Source organism: Mytilus californianus, unplaced genomic scaffold (genome assembly GCF_021869535.1).
Source record: "Mytilus californianus isolate M0D057914Y unplaced genomic scaffold, xbMytCali1.0.p SCAF_42, whole genome shotgun sequence".
In the NCBI taxonomy this organism is placed as follows: domain Eukaryota; kingdom Metazoa; phylum Mollusca; class Bivalvia; order Mytilida; family Mytilidae; genus Mytilus; species Mytilus californianus.
Genome location: NW_026262693.1, coordinates 1,306,746 through 1,323,228, shown reverse-complemented (window position 1 = coordinate 1,323,228; position 16,483 = coordinate 1,306,746). Strand labels below are relative to the sequence as shown.

General features: G+C 31.7%; 1 protein-coding gene across 3 annotated transcripts in view; it reads left to right on the top strand.

The window, feature by feature from the left end:
• The window catches only part of LOC127699862 (homeobox protein php-3-like), a 65,784-nt gene that overhangs the window by 26,431 nt on the left and 22,870 nt on the right, over positions 1-16,483 (top strand). The window contains exon 1 of one of the 3 annotated variants that reach the window (XM_052203270.1): positions 7,886-8,597. The exons of the other annotated variants lie outside the window; for them this stretch is intronic. The gene's annotated coding sequence lies outside the window, so the exon portion shown is untranslated. Of the gene's footprint in view, positions 1-7,885; positions 8,598-16,483 lie in introns of those variants that run through there. 3 annotated transcript variants of the gene reach the window in all.

The window sequence follows — 16,483 nt, the reverse complement described above, 5'->3', positions numbered from 1 at the left end:
GTCAGGGCTATGAACTCAAAGGTCTATGTTGAAAGAGTGTCACCTTTATGTGTATATGAACACTTTTTAAATCAGTTGTCGGTCTCTTTGTAGAGGCAATATTTCTAGTGGTCTTGGTTTCGCTACGTATCAATCATAAAAATAAAGTTTAGTACTGTTATTCTACTTTAATCTATGATTTCCTCACCATTGCTTTCTTATTAGAGTTTTGTCTGGTGTTTATATCTTTGTAAACCCCGCTTACTGAAGCAGTAGTATGAAATGCTCGTTGTGTCCTTTCGTCTGTCTGATCGTTCGTTCATCTGTCTGCTCTTGCATCCTCAACTCCTCCTAAAACAGAGACTGGATTTCAAGGAAACTTTCACAAAATACTTAGTATATATCTAATAACACTATGCTTTTTCTATTTAATCATGTTTCCGAAAGGAAAAATATGGACTTGGCTTATCTGCAAAAGGTATAGACATCTCGTATCCGCAACCCCTCCTAAAACAATGACCTTACATAAATGAAACTTAGATTCTTTCTCATTGAATGCGTTTATTTTTCGACACGAATATTTTGGGGGGTTTAACGAAGGAAAACATGGACTGACTCTGTCACATCTATACAATCAAGTAACGAGAGTATGTATTTGTGCGCTCTGCTCGCAGTTTTCCGGTTTCTTTTCTGTTCGATCTTGCAATGTTTTATATTCCAGACTTTCTGAAGTTATGCTTAATTGATTGATTCATGGAGTTCATGGTCTTTTTCACAAATGTAGGAGAACATGCTAAGATGTTAGGAAGAATAATAAGATCCGTAGATTGTAAGTGTCGCTTCCAGTGGAAGACAAAAGCACAATTTTAGAGAGCAACATTTCAAAGTGTGCCTGGAGTTTAAAGCCCTCACTATAAGATTGTAGTGAGCATTATTAAAGCATTTTTATAAGGATTTCCTAACTACTAACTGTCATTTCAAAGTTACCACCCTTTAAACAACGCGTGACTTCATAAGCGACGAGAGAAATTACTTTTGTCAGGTTTCGTTTCATGGTGTGAGTTATTGGGTATCTATTATACTAAACGCATTTATGTGAGCTTAGATCAAAAGAAGAAATCATTTTTTATTATATTTTTGTATTGCGAACTTTCTTGACTAAAAACTTTCGTTGCACATGTTGACCAATTGGTAAATTGTGTATCAGTTGCTGTTTTTCAATAACCATGGAAAACTTGAAAGAAAATTAGGCGTCAGTATATATGAAAAAAAATTTCAGCATTGTTTACGATGTTTGTCTGAAATAAACATAATCGTTGGCGCCCTACCCAATGATACCAATATGAACAAGAATTTTGGTATTTGCTAATGAAAGCAAAACTATTTAAGAATCTTAAAGAATTTCAGCAAGCACGGCATATTAATAGAATATTATTGTTTTGGTGTATAAGAACAATAGCTGTGTTCAAAATGCTTGTTTAATTCATACAAGTCTTTCGTTTCATTTCAAAATTTTTATGATGAAAATTATATATTATAGATGGTTATTTGGAATTATAGATATAGACTGGTGGTCTTTAATAATTCATGAAGTCATAAAGCATATCAAAGTAATGTTAAATCTAAAAAGTCCTCATCTAGAACAGCTGTACATCTCTCTCAAGATCTTGTTTATTACCAGACGTAGGCTCTTGAAGGACAGAATATATTTTTGCTTTGCAAATATCTATTGAATAGATAGATCATGAAGGGAATTGTAGTTAAATAAGCACAACAAAAGAGATAAAAGAAATTATGTGATATTGAGACATGCATCCATTGTTTCCTTGGATATAAGATTCTTCCGAAATTCTCATTCTTACTTGAACTTCCAAGATATAGAGTAACGTTACATAGCAAGCATAAGATGTATTTAAAATATAAATACGGAGGCATGGAGATATTCATACGACAGCAACGCAACGACACAAAAATTCAAAATACATCTGCAAATGTATATTTTTATACTTTTTTTTGTCTCTTTCCCGTTTGATAACAATATTGATTACTTGTATTCAATACATAAGAATCCCTATAGAGTAACCAACGTTAAAAAATAAGCTTTTTTTTTAAGTTCACAACTACCTTGACTTCTCATGAACGGTGGTGAGACCCTTGCTGTATGAGTGTCTGTTTTGGTAGTGTTAGCTGTTTGGTAGTGATAGCTGTATCAATACACAGCCATTTCATGCAAGAATGTTAGAGTGACATGCTCACAAAACGTCAAAGAAAACCCTGATGTTCTGTGCGTCGTTCTTTGCAAGATAACAGTCCTAACCCTTCTTAACATGATCAGTGGTAGTCGATATTTTCCAACTATGCCATAGTGTATTTATTCACTTTCAACACTACTTAGTCTGTCTGCTATTTAACTGTTTTTCGTGCAAAATATGCATGCAGTATTTGCAATTGGACCCAACCCAATCAGTCAAGTGGTTTTAACTGTAATAAAATTGTGGAAAGTCGATCATGCTTTTAAAGGACAAATTTCTTTGAAATCCTTTCTTCAGCAAGGTGAAAAACCCCCAAATGAGCCTTTCAGTTTTCATTCCCACTTGTTAATCAGGATAAATTGTTACATATGTATTTTGAAAGAGGCTTGTCTTTCTGTGTGATCTACGTTTTCCATTATACCCCATCATAATTTCATATCAAATATTATGTATAACTTGTTTTATCAAATCATAAATGACTGTTCCTAGTCTCATTCGAGTGAATTTTTGACAACTTAAGATGACTTACGACCATTCGGGGTGGCCTGGTAATTTTCGTATAAAAAGCTAGCGGCGGGAAGCAATCCGCGGGCTAAACAAACACCATTTACACACAGTGGAAAAGAAATAGTTTATGCACGTTTTTATTGATACGGGCTTTAGTCAAAGGCTTGCGCACTAGGTGGTATTTAAAAGCCAAATGCAATGCTTAAATAAAAAGGTGTGTTAATTTCTGAATATATCATTTTAATTAGACGGCAAATAAAACATACAAATTATCAGGGTCTTTGGCAACTAAATGAAAATGAATTTTCTGTATTTGAGATCAAAGTGATCAGAAACAAATAGATCCATTGAAAAACGCTAAATCTGTGACCACCAAGAAACGGCTTTGAAATATAATGTCGTCACATGGTTGCTAAAATGTGTAATGTTTAATAAATTAAAATTTGTGTCACCAATAACAATCAAAATTTAGTTTTCCTAATTGCAGTCTTATGTAAAAATCAGAATGATCAGTGTAAATACATATAAATGGGTTTATTTTCAATTTTCTCCTCGTTTTACATGTTGATCGATGCCTTAAATTGTTGCCCCAACAACGATGAGGAAACAGATAAGGTGACTTTTGATTGGACTAATTTGAAATGTTTCGATGATGTCAAATAACCATAGTTTATGACCTCTTACATCATAGTAAGAGGACATTTTCATTTACAAAGCAACTTATCACTTCCAAACGACATATAGTTCAATGCGTCCATTGTGCAATTTTTGTAATTGTTTTATTGTACTTCTCAAAAAACTTAAAATACGTAAAATATTATGCAACTCAACTCAAATGTTTAAAATAGCACAAACCCTTCAGTTGATAACCTTGAACAATTCACCTTCGTCTTGGTTAAAATAGATGATAGTTGACTCTATAATTATTAAATTACAATACAGGACATTTTTACAAATATGAATGTTAGCTGGAAGTTTTGGGACCCATATTTGTTTGAACAGTTTGTAATACATTTGATCTCATCAGTTAGGGAGCTACCATTTGATTTTTATGGGGGGGGGGGCTAGGATGAAATTTGAAAAAAATAGGCAGGACAGGATTTTTGAGTAAAAAAAAAGGCAGGATGAGATTATTTGCAAAAAAAAATAGGCAGGATGACAATTTATGTAAAAAAAAAGTCAGGATAAGCTAAAAAAAAAAAAGGCAGGACCGAATAGTGTGAAAAATAAAAAATAAAAAGGCAGGACCGAACAGAGGGGAAAATAAATAGGCAGGACAAAATTTTTCATCCTAGCCCTCCCCCCCCCCCCCCCCCCCCCCCCCATAAAAATCAGATGGTAGCTCCCTTAGAGGAAAACGGCTGTACTGGTGTTTAGCTTTCTTTCCACTATACAACAAACGTCTTTCAGAAAGCAAACTAGTTCAGTGAATATTGACATATCAATCTGGTTTGTACATTAAATTTTTGCAGTAAAACTATGTTTTAATATGTCAGTTATTGTACACATAAAATTTTAAGGTGAAACGTTATATCTTTACATTCGGAACTATAGTAATTCATTTTTACATAAAGAGACAATAAAGTGCGAAAGGCAAAAATAATTGTATAATCATTTCACTGTGTTAAATTTATTCATTTTTAGCACAAAGTTATTGGTACGTGGCTTTAATTTACCGGGATGGCGTAGTAAATAATTATTAGATGTTTAATTAAGACAATATGATATCTCAGTACGAGAGGTTTAGATACAACTGTACATAATATCAAAAGCAGGAATAAAACTATGAGTTATAGTAGGTGTGTATAAGAGAATCATTTCAATAGTATTGTCACAGACGATTTTGATGTTGTTTGAACATTAGGTTATGTACTATGCCAGGCTAAAATACCATTGGTTTGACCATATTATTCGACAAGAAGGTTTCAGATTGATATGACACTGAAAAATAGATTTGATACCTCGTTTTGTGTGTGTTTTTGTGTGTTCTCAATCTACTTCTTGCTTTAAGTCTAAGTAATGGTGAGTTCCATTCAGATATCTATCATATTACCAGGTGATATTTGTTCTTTCAGATATGCCCAACGGTCAGGACAAATGACCTCTAATTTCGTTTTATGTCCTTGTCGGCGAATATAAATGAACACATTTGGATGCCAATTTCAGCCAGAATAATTCGATTTGTAGATCGAACGCCATTGTTTCGCATTTTTATGTATCTTCATGCATATTAACTTTATGTCCACTGTAGAAGTGAAGGCTCTTATTTGAACTGGAAATCGTTTTCTTTATGGTATTTTTACGATATTTTTACTATCTAAGAATTAATAAAAACTTCAAATGATGGTATAGAATTTCAAATTTTGCACAAAAATATCAACAATTGAATTATATTGACGTACAATCTGGCGCAGTGACATAGAGATTTTATAGCATATCAAATCTCCTTCAACTTTTTTTTTGTGAAACGATTTTCTATGAATGTTCTGGGACAAGCATGTTTACGTTGGTCTACTGCCTCTTTGTCTGTAATGACTTACTCCATGAAATATTGATTTCGATAAATTGGATATACAACGTTTGTAGAGCCATATTTCAAGTTTGGCACATTTGACATTTAAAAAAATTTAGTATGTTTTGGTCTTTTCACTTTCTGAATCAACTTTATTGTGATAAATTTGTTTTAACTGGATCCCTCAAGGGTATTAGAGTTGGCTACACGCTGTAGTCTCTTCTATATATATGTAGAGCTTCAATGGTATATGTTTTATCATATACTGGCTTTAGTAGTATTAAACAGGTAAACAGGTCAACAAAAATATTTACGTTGATCGTTATTTCAACTTTCATGCAATGGTGTTGTCAGTTTCTCTCGACCTGTGAGTTTTAAATATCCCCTTGGTATCTTCCGCCTCTATTTTTCTACAGACAATCTTACTTTGTCATAATAAAACATGTCCACTTGTGTCCATTTGACAATACTATATTTTACCTTGCCCCTACCGTTTACACATGCTACATGTTAAGACTATGAATCATATGAAGAGTGAGTGATGCATGTTTGAAGGAGATGCTTATTCCGTCTAAAACCTATCGGAGGTCGTGCTTTTCCGGTTGCTTTTACCAACATATGTGTTTGTTTGTTTGTTCGTTTATTGGGATTCTCATGTGTCAACTTAAATCAGCATGTTTTTTCATTTATATTTATGCACAAAACATTGCAATTCTCATACATACGTTATATGTGTTTCTTATCCTGTTCTTGCAGAACTGTGGAGAGAGAAGAGACAAAATGAAACTTTAGGAAAATCGAATTTTGTTTATTGGAGTCATCATCAAAAATATTTATTTAAAATGTCTAAACATGTTTCTTCTTTTGAATGTAGTATTTTTCTCGTACTCAAATATATCAGAGTAGTATAGATGTACATAGTTTTCAAACAAAAGTCAGGACTAGAAAAGGTGGAGTTGTAAATAAATCTCCGTTTCGTGTTTTGACCAAATTTACCCAGTGATACGGAAAATGTGTTATAATCTCTTTCGTGACATATTTTAAAACAGGCAAAAAATCAAAAATAGAATGACATTGTCAACAAACGGATTAAACCGTCCCTGAACCTTAAGCAGGAATAAATAAATGTTTCAGAAGATTTTGCGTTTCTGTTCTTTTGACGTTTATCCTTTATTTGCTATTGTTTTTTTTTTAATATTATAACTAAAATAATTATGACACTTCATTACGACAAAAGCAGATTTGCTTCCCATGAATTTTAGAATGTGTGGATTTTTTTATTTTATTTCAATTTGTGAGCATTTTGAGAATTTAAAAATCATAAAAATCAGCTTATTTCGGATTATTTAATGGAAATCCCTAGGAAAGCTGACAACGTTATTGATTTTTTGATGCCTTATATTTCATTAAAATTGAAATTAATTGCATTGTGAATATGGGTTTTTTTTACTCTGTCCCAAGATTCAAATTTATTTGTATATATATGACGTTTATTACCAACGCATTCTCTTTTGTGTATACTTTATTCTTGGTAAGTAGCTGTTTAGATGGCCATGTTATATTTGAAAGTATTGTAAAATAGATAAATAAATCGTTTCTACTCGTATATGTAAATATGTCTTGTCTGGTTTTTGTAAGAGTGGAAAATCTTATTAGTTTTTTTTAATATATAATGTAAATTACAGCTTTAAAACTTTTTATCATTCAAACATCATATTTTTATTGTTTATTTATCTGTGTCTTTGTTGTTATATTTTTTTTGGATTTGAATGGATTGTGAAAACAAGTGGATTAATCGAATTTTTAAAGAAACAACATCTTTCAGTCGAGTCTTTATGTTCTATAAATTGCTAGAAGGAAAAACAGCAGAGGAAAAAATATTTTCATGTTCTAAGGGAGCAATTTCAATTTCAGAATGTAATATAAACAGAACTGGACAAGGTAATCCGACATAGATGATATAAATACATAACATGTATTTAGGAAATCAGAAATTAACACTACAATATCGCTTTAAAAAAGCAAGGAGGCTATGGTAGATGATCTCATTGGAAAAATAAAGTAAACTTGTACATCCACTTCATTTGAACTTTGTTGGATAGTTGTCTCATTGGCAATCATACCACATCTCCTTATTTTTATTTTCCAGTATATATCTTGCCAAATTTGTTGGAAATTCATCAAACCTGTGGTTTAAAAAAATTATATATTTGAATTGTTTAACTACAATGTAGTTTTACACGAAAAGATAACAACATCGCATTTCGATAACAAACATACATGTTTAAATGAATATTGTCTTAAAAATTGTAAAAATGGTAAACAAGATTGTAATGTTGATATACTAAATCAAACATGTCTATGAATAGCATTGTACAAATTCTGAGTAAAGAAAAACTTTGAAATATATTGATAGAATAATTCTTTATCTTAAAAATAATTCATCTTTTAATAATAATAATAATAATAATAATAATAATAATAATAATAATAATATTATTTTGCTAAGTTATTGAAATATTTGATATTAGACAAAAAATTTGAATAATAATAAACTAGCAGAAATTTCAAAAGAAAGAAAAGTCATTCATGACAATCTGGAAAAAATTTCAAGAATGTTTAAGTTGAGAGATCAAAAGTGAATTTGTACAATTCCCAGAGTTACAGAATAAAAACGTTGTACTTACTGTGTAAATTCAAACAAAATAACACGTTTTATCATTGGAAACATTTACTTTTATTTTTTCATTATGTCTGATAATAACATGTTCCGATTTATCCGTTTGTCAAGACCCTTACTTTGAGTATAAGCCGACAATTCGGTAGTTCAACCTTGTAAATGAATCCATCTTCACAACTGATATTTAAATTCAAAAATTATATACCGATTTCTGTATCATAATGGTGGCAAATAAGAATTAAAAGGTACAAGTTATCATACGATCAAAAAGCAGGTGCGTGAATGCTGAGTTTAATAAACACATGCCATAGGAGAAAGGCCGTACGGTGCTCGTAATGATCCACTTGTATCAGGACCTACTTCTTGCAGCGGAAGTTTAGTTACATTGAAAAAATGTGTATTTGATTTCTGTATGCACGTATAGATCAGTGGTGATATATTCAAATGTAACACGTCAACATAATAATGCATATTGAAATAATATACGTTCTGCCCATTTTTTAAATGTCGCACTGTGATTTTTGTTGAGAATCGGAAATACTTTCACTGATATTGTATCCCGACCGACAGTAATATAAATCAATCCTCGATATGTCGGATTAGTAAATCTTGCTGGACATGCAATCTGGCAGACCCGAGAAGCTGGACACTGCACGAACACTGACAGGTAACAATCTTTTCCACTTTATCCATAACACTCCATGTTTTTGTTTTTTTTTAAACTGTTCGGTGCACGAATATTTACTTCATTTCACAATGTTTTCCTGCAGTTTCAAATTTTTGTTCAAAACCAGACCAAGTTTTGTATTTACACAAAATACCCAGCGATAAGAAACAGTATTTTATAACGACGGATATTTTATGTATTTTTCTTTACAGAACATTGCTAAAGGGTCGTTATAACGGAGGCGGGATTTAGTTTATTGCTTTCAGTAAAGTGCAGTTATAAAATGTTTTAATGTAGTAGTTACACTGTAATTTGAGTTGATTTTAAGACAATTTGGCGTATACGAAGCAGAATTCAGTTTATGGTTTGATGTAATGGCCACTTTATAGCCCGACGTTGAGTAACAGAGATGTTTACAAATAAAAACAACCGAGACATTCCCTACTCTCTCATTCTGGTTTCTGAAAGGGCACTCGCGGTTTTTGGTTAAATTCTGTTTTGAATTTAGCAATTTTCTAATTATTCTGTTTACATCCTGCCATCTTATGTATATCTCTTACAAGATAAAGATTAATAAATAAAATGTAGAGTGATATAATACATAAATATAAAACAAATCTTAAAAACTGCTATGTGATAAAAAATATATTTATTTGAATATACAATGAGACGGATATTTATAATGTTTAGAATCCCCATTTTATAACAAAAATATATATTTCAATCAGAAAATATAGAAAATGCATCATGTTTAATGGACGTTTTATACTAATGTTCCTACAAATGTGTTTTGATTATTTATGAGACCTCATTGGTGGGCCAGTTAATTTTTCTTAAGCTAGGTCTACCGAAAAGATAATTTCTTCTCACCATGGAAGTGTATTAATTTGATTTATGACTTAAATGGATGTTGTGACGAGACTTCAGTAATGTAACAAAAATGCGATGATGATTTTAGCATGCTTTCTGTTTTTAGGTGGTTTTGATTTTTACCAATTCTATGTCACAAAGTTAGTATTATTATTATTATTATTGTTGTTATTTTTGTTGTGTATTTTTCAAATCATATGATTTAAGATTATCCTTTGAAACACACGATCTGATAAATATGTTGTGACCTGCCTATCCTGTTGCATGAAATGTGACAGAAAGAATTAATTATACATTAAAACAGAAACTTTTTCATTTAATTTTATTTTAGAGGAACATTAACACGTTTTAAATACAACAGTTGAAAATTTGATATCAAATAACATTTTAAACATTATTCTCGGAAGAGAAAAATACTTTGACGTAATGGTATATTGATTCTAACAATATTTATCATTCTCAAGTCTTGGTCGTCAAATATTTGGAAGTACGGCCTAAAATATAAGATTAAAGTTTACATTATCAACTGTTGAACAAGTACGGGTATTTGAAAAAAAATATTGGTAACTTACAAGCTAAATAACATCTAGATAAAAGGAAAATATTATTTACTATTTGCATAACATAAGATAAAATAAATTAATATAAAATAGAATAGAATAAATACACTGGTTTGAATGCTTACTCCATGTGTTGTGACAAGAATTGTGAAATATAATTTTTTAAATTGTTACGATAATATTTATCAAGAAAAGCGGATCTTTTACGTCTTTCCCTTCACCGAGGAGAAAACTATCCTCAAACGCCGAGATAAAAAAAAAAACAACAAACAAATATTACTTAAAAGTTTACGTAACCAAGAAATATTGGAAAATATTATTTATATGAATCATAAACTCAAAAGTATAATTAGGGCAATTTACATGCAGTGTTTTTGATATTTTCTTGTAGGTCGTAATTTCTTCAATGTTGGGCTGCCTGAAGGGGTATATTAATGGCAAACGTATCTTTTAAATTTGAAGTCTGGAGGGAAATGGAATAAGATTTACGACTTCGAGTCTGTGTGGCGTAAAAAACCACCGTCGACGTTCTATAATGTCTTCACATTTTTACATTTAAATGTATAAATTGAGAATTATCACTCGAGTTAAAAAAATTAAAATATTTTTAAATTAGCACAAAAAGCAAAATAACATTAATCTGTGCAAAAGATTCATGTGACGGGAAAATGTGTGTAGTTCGCTGCATATTGTATGCAAGTTTTAAAACTTTGCATTACTATTTAAACCAGATAAGTGTGCTTAGTCTTCCAAAATGGTTATTTACTATTATGTTTAAATGCACATTTTCCATAAATCATCAGCGATTGTATAAAAATACAAAACTATATAAATGTTTAAAGTATGAACATTGCTATTCAGAGCAAAGCATTATAATCACCCTGGCAAAATGGTGTTATTTCCTTTATAAAAAAAACTATGAAGATGTTCTAAGCAAAGTATTTCTCGACTCTGAAATGAACACATCGACAGATGCAGGTGGGATTCAAAATTTACGAAGTTTCGGGATATATACATAAACCAACAAGCACCAATTATATATAGTTTCTCAGCACACGTATATGTAACGCGTACAGGATATATAATAATGTTCTTACCAAGGACATACACCTTATTACTTAGAGATAATATCAATGATACAATCTACTTAATAATGTGTAAATTATTAAATATCTAATTTAGCACATGCATTTGTTATTAATGTAGTCTTTTATACCTCGACGAGAACCGGTTTAGCTTATTTCAAACTTCTGTGACTTCTTTTCCCATCGCGTTCCTGACATAGTTTTTTCCATTTTAAAGGAATATTAATTAAGGATACGTTAGATCTGCTTTCCTGTTAAAGAAGTAGCTGCTCACGTTTGTTGATGCCATTTTTATTTAACCATTTAGTGCTTTTAATTTTTTTTACAAAAAAAAACAAAAATGTTAAAAAGGTAACAAAATTGTCAAAACAGAACAAAAACGTTTTATAGAATACAGCACAACTGTTAAAGGAATTAAGTGTGTCTTATTGCTTCTGATTTAGCCAAACTGTTATGATTTTTCGTTTCAAGCTAACAAAACAAAAAACAGGCAAAAACACAGTACCCCCTTTCATTTATGCATTGTTTAATATTTTTTTAAATCTTCGTTATTTTTTTTTTGTAATAAAAAGTCGTTTGCCTACAGATCACTAATACCGGTATCCTATTAAGTATAATGGTGACATTATCGATTTTTCCCTATGTGGACAGTGTCCATCTTGGACATTCCGGATACCCATCAATAATTCATTTGATTGCCATCAGGCCATCTCAGAGACTATATTAATGTCTCCATCTGCGACTTTTAGTGGAAGAGCATAACAAAATTCTGAAAGTGAGCTACTTCTGAACTATCATTCAATATATGCACCATAGGCTTGCCAGTCACTATTATAACTGGTAATTTCTTTAATTTTGATATTTAAATTTCCTTTCTGTAAGTCAACATACATTTTTACATAAGGAACAAAATCGCGTGTATATTCGTCTTTTTCTTCTGTAATTGGATTTTGCAATTGGAGAGTGAACTCCCCTCTAAAACTGGATATACTTCCGTTCCATGGTGATCGATACAAGTTATCTCCCTTAACAAAAACATTACATAAACACGCAGACCAACAAACATCGATGATATAATAAACTTGCACAAAGAAAATGAAACAAGGAATGATCATGGTAATTAACGAAGATATAATGAGTAAATGAACACATTAGTGTCCTGAACTACAAAATAACAATAACTGTTTTTTTATGTGCATATCTGTTAACCAAGTACAGGTTTAAGTTCACTAAATCTTTACCAGTTACATAAAATGCATGTTGGTTTCATGAGCTATGCAGTTGAACAACCAATAAAATGCGTAATCTGATAGGCTTTTAAATCATATGATATATTATTTAATGCTTCGTATTATGTCACTGTAAAAGAGTTGATTTTGATATGCTGGGGAGTAATGCGAGATTTAAGATTATTTTTATGTTTGTTATAAAAAGTTTATGTTTTTCGGTAGAGATTGGTGTCAAACACTACATATTCTGTGTGTTCTAAGCGTGTAGGTAGCACTATCAGAAAGAATATTTGTCCGATAATTATTCTTGGTTGGCTGCCATGGTAGTCAAGTTTGATTTAACCCAAAGCTAACAAATCAAATGCTCCTAAACATTTTCAACTTTTAGCTACCTTAAAAAAAAATTGCGATTTCCTATATTACGAATAAATTTTTACTAGTTCAACAAAAATCTGGAACCGTTACCTCTTAGATAGAAATCCCCATCGGAATCGAGCGAATTTGACGATGACTATTCAAGAACAAAGTGTGATGGTAACTTAAATTAGAACCATACGTTCATATCACTGCTACTAAGTTGGTACTTCTGTCATTGAACTACACGTCCGCGTTGAGGTACCACCCGCCAGGTAGGGCTTTAGCATAGGCAGGATCAAAATGATATATTTAAATTATGAATTGTCGCCGAGTCTGTGTATTGTGTAAACGTACAAGGAAACTAGGTAACGAGAAGGCTTTCAGGCGAAGTTGAAAACAGGCTCTTCTGTTGAGGACCGTGAAGGATTTAATGTTCCTAGAATTTTCATTTTTCATACTCACAAACTTTTGGCTATCAACATACTTGTAGAAGAAGATTACTACAGATACACGAATCGAGCACACTGAAACGATGATCATACATTTATTGTATTATTTAGAAACCGCTGCTCGCTCGATGCCTATATTAAGCTCATATTGAGGCTGAGAGGTTTTACTACATATCACAAAAAGTATTCTTCGAGAACATTAAGCAGTACAAGATATTTAACAGTATGTATTAAATTGCAGATTTTTGGTATTTTAAATGCATGTGCAGCTTTGATGTTACTGATTAAACATATACATTTTATACCATTATCTCTTTTACTTGCTATCGTGTTTTAAAACCCTTTAAAAAGAAAACACTCCGTCACGTGAAAAATGTCAGATATTTACGTTAAATTATAAGTTTACCATATGGTTGACTCGTGTAATACTAATTGATGAGTAAACTATTTAATTAAGGTGAATCATAATCGAGCCAAACATATCTAGCAATTCGAGCAAAATATTTTTTCCGAGTGATTACATTTTCTGTCATTCGATCTCCTTTTCTTTCAATACCGTTTTGTCGATTTTATAATCTGTAAAAATTCAAATAAGACATAATATACCCGTATATCACGAAATAGTGAAAGACCGACAGAGGAGGGTTCAAGGGTTAGATTGTATCGGTACAGTAGGGTGTCCGAACTATTTTATTTCGCGTAATTGGATCCGGTTTAAAAGGACGATAGGTGTTACTGCATAATTGTAGAGTGCTGGACTCAATATTGCGAAGCACACCTTCTTGCTTCTGTACTGTTCACGCCCATGGATCACCAATAGGAAACATTACACTGAGATTTTTTTCCTTCATGGAAATACAATGTTTTAAATAATAGCGAGACATATAACCATATGATTTCATTTCAGGAATGAATGCACAATATGTAAGTTTCTGGCCAAACGAATGAAAGTTATTGAGTAATATGCGGAAACTCTTATGCTTTAAAATTTGCGAAGTCACGTCAGTTGTGTCCTTATCTTTAACACTTTCTTAAATTACATTCAATTTCATATATCAATATATACATGTGTTATATGTAACTCACATGGGATATGGGCTCATAGGATATATAACACTAACAGGGAATGTGAGCATTTTTCCTCTGTGAAGCCGAAATAACAATTATATTGCACTGGAGTACCCTGATTTCAACATTAACTACTATTATGATCTTCTCCCCTTTTGTTTATAGGGTATATGGGCTCATATACCATGGCAAGGTAACCAATCAAATTGCAGGAATTACCGGGATATATCATTCCAGTATAATTTCAGTTTTCTTCTTTTTCTTGCTTTCCTTCTTTCTTTTCTCCACTTGACAGTCTAAGGGATATTAGGAGCATAATATGATTTCTGGTGCTGTTTGAAGGCGACGTGTATCCCCAGTAAATGTCAATTTACAAGTTTTTGTAGTAGATGCCGACTGATCTTTCATTAAAGAGAGAATTATATCATGCATATGTCATTCAATAAATCTGTTGCTACAGTATTTTAATTAAATGCTGATTTTTGATATGATACCCTCCCTGATAATATGTTGTTGTCATCTACATTCACACGTGCCATTTGTGAAGATGTGTAACATCTTGGTAAAAGATGAAGATAAAGATATTTTATTGGTTTGAAATCCAAAATTACAGGATTTCTACCAAATTTGACAATAAACATTAGCTATAGATAAACTCACACAAACATATCTATCTATTAGCTTATATATAACGGGTTTATATGATCCGTTCATCCTATTTTGACTCTTTCAAAATTTAAGAGTCTATCCTAAATTGAGGTAAATTATATGGCCTTCCAAATACCGTTTCGATTCCTAACATCACTGAAGAGACATTAATTGTCGAAATCCGGATATGGTGTACAAATTTTTGCACCTCATGTTTGCGGTATACCATCTTTTCCGCAAGTTTATTGTTTTCTGTTTGGTAATAAATTAATAATAAGATCTATTTTGTTACATCTTGTGATCCGTTTATTTGGCAATCGCCAATGGCAGTCAGCAGGGTTTAAGAACATCAGTTGTTCGACCTGCTAGTCAAATGCGTTTTGTTAAAATATACTTTTTCGCTCATTTGGTCTTTTGGAAAATGTTGTTTGTGCTGTATTTAGACCCCTCTACCAAGAAATTTGTTTTGCATGCACACGTTTAAAATTGCGGTTTTTATCCAACGCAATCATAGGTTTGAACGTTGTTTTCAATTTAGACTTGTATATATATGTATATATATATATATATACAAACAAGTCTTAATTGAAAACAACGTTCAAACCTATGATTATATATCCCCTCCATAACTAAATGGTAGCGACAGAGTCCAATATACCTCTTGATTTTCAACTGATCGAGATTTGAAGAGAGAGGATTTATATTTAAAAAAAACTTGTTTAATCCTGCACTCACATTCAGCATGTGCCTGTCCTATTTCAGTAATTGTCTTGTGTCATATATAAGTATTTGATTGTATTGTGTCATATAAAAGTGTTTCGGTTTTATTGTGTCATATTTAAGACCCCGTTTACACTAGTGGAAAAGATCGATCTTTCCAGAGATCGATCTTTAGTCTACTGTAAACGGGAAAGAAAGATCTTCAATCGGACTTAAGAAGTCCTCCTCCAGAGGTGGTTTAAATTAGATCGATCTTTTTTTAATCGATCTTTCTTCAAGTGTAAACGCTTAGATCGATCGCGATCGATCTTTCTTCAAGTGAATGTTATACATTTAGATATGAAAATAAATCTGCGCATGTTCGGCGGCAAAAACACATGTGTTTAAAAATGATGGATGGGATAAGAAAAGTAAACATAGATTCCTCCACTTTTGCATCATTTTTGTAGCATCTTTAAACACATTTGCCGTTCATTTTTAAGTGATAGTCTTCTCACATTTCTTTGTTTAATTGCAATGGTCCAACTATTTTCTCAATGATTTTGCAGTGTGTGATTGTCCGCGCGAGATGCATACGTTATTATGCTATTCTATTTTTACGATTATTTGTTTACGAAATGTAAAGTAATCAGGTAGTACCGATTCTTTTTATGTTTCAGTGTAAACGCAATAGATTAAATAAGGTCGATCTCGATCGGTCTTGCTTGTTCAAATGTAAACTCGAACTCGGTCTTTTTTTTGATCGATTCAAATAAAGATCGGTTCAATTTCGTACAAGTCTAAACGGGATCTGATTTTATTGTTTGTATTGGAAATTGGGTGGTGATGGTAGGTCTTTGACAGTTTCGGTTTGATTTATTTATAATCGTTACAAGTTTGATCGTTTATATAAATATACAT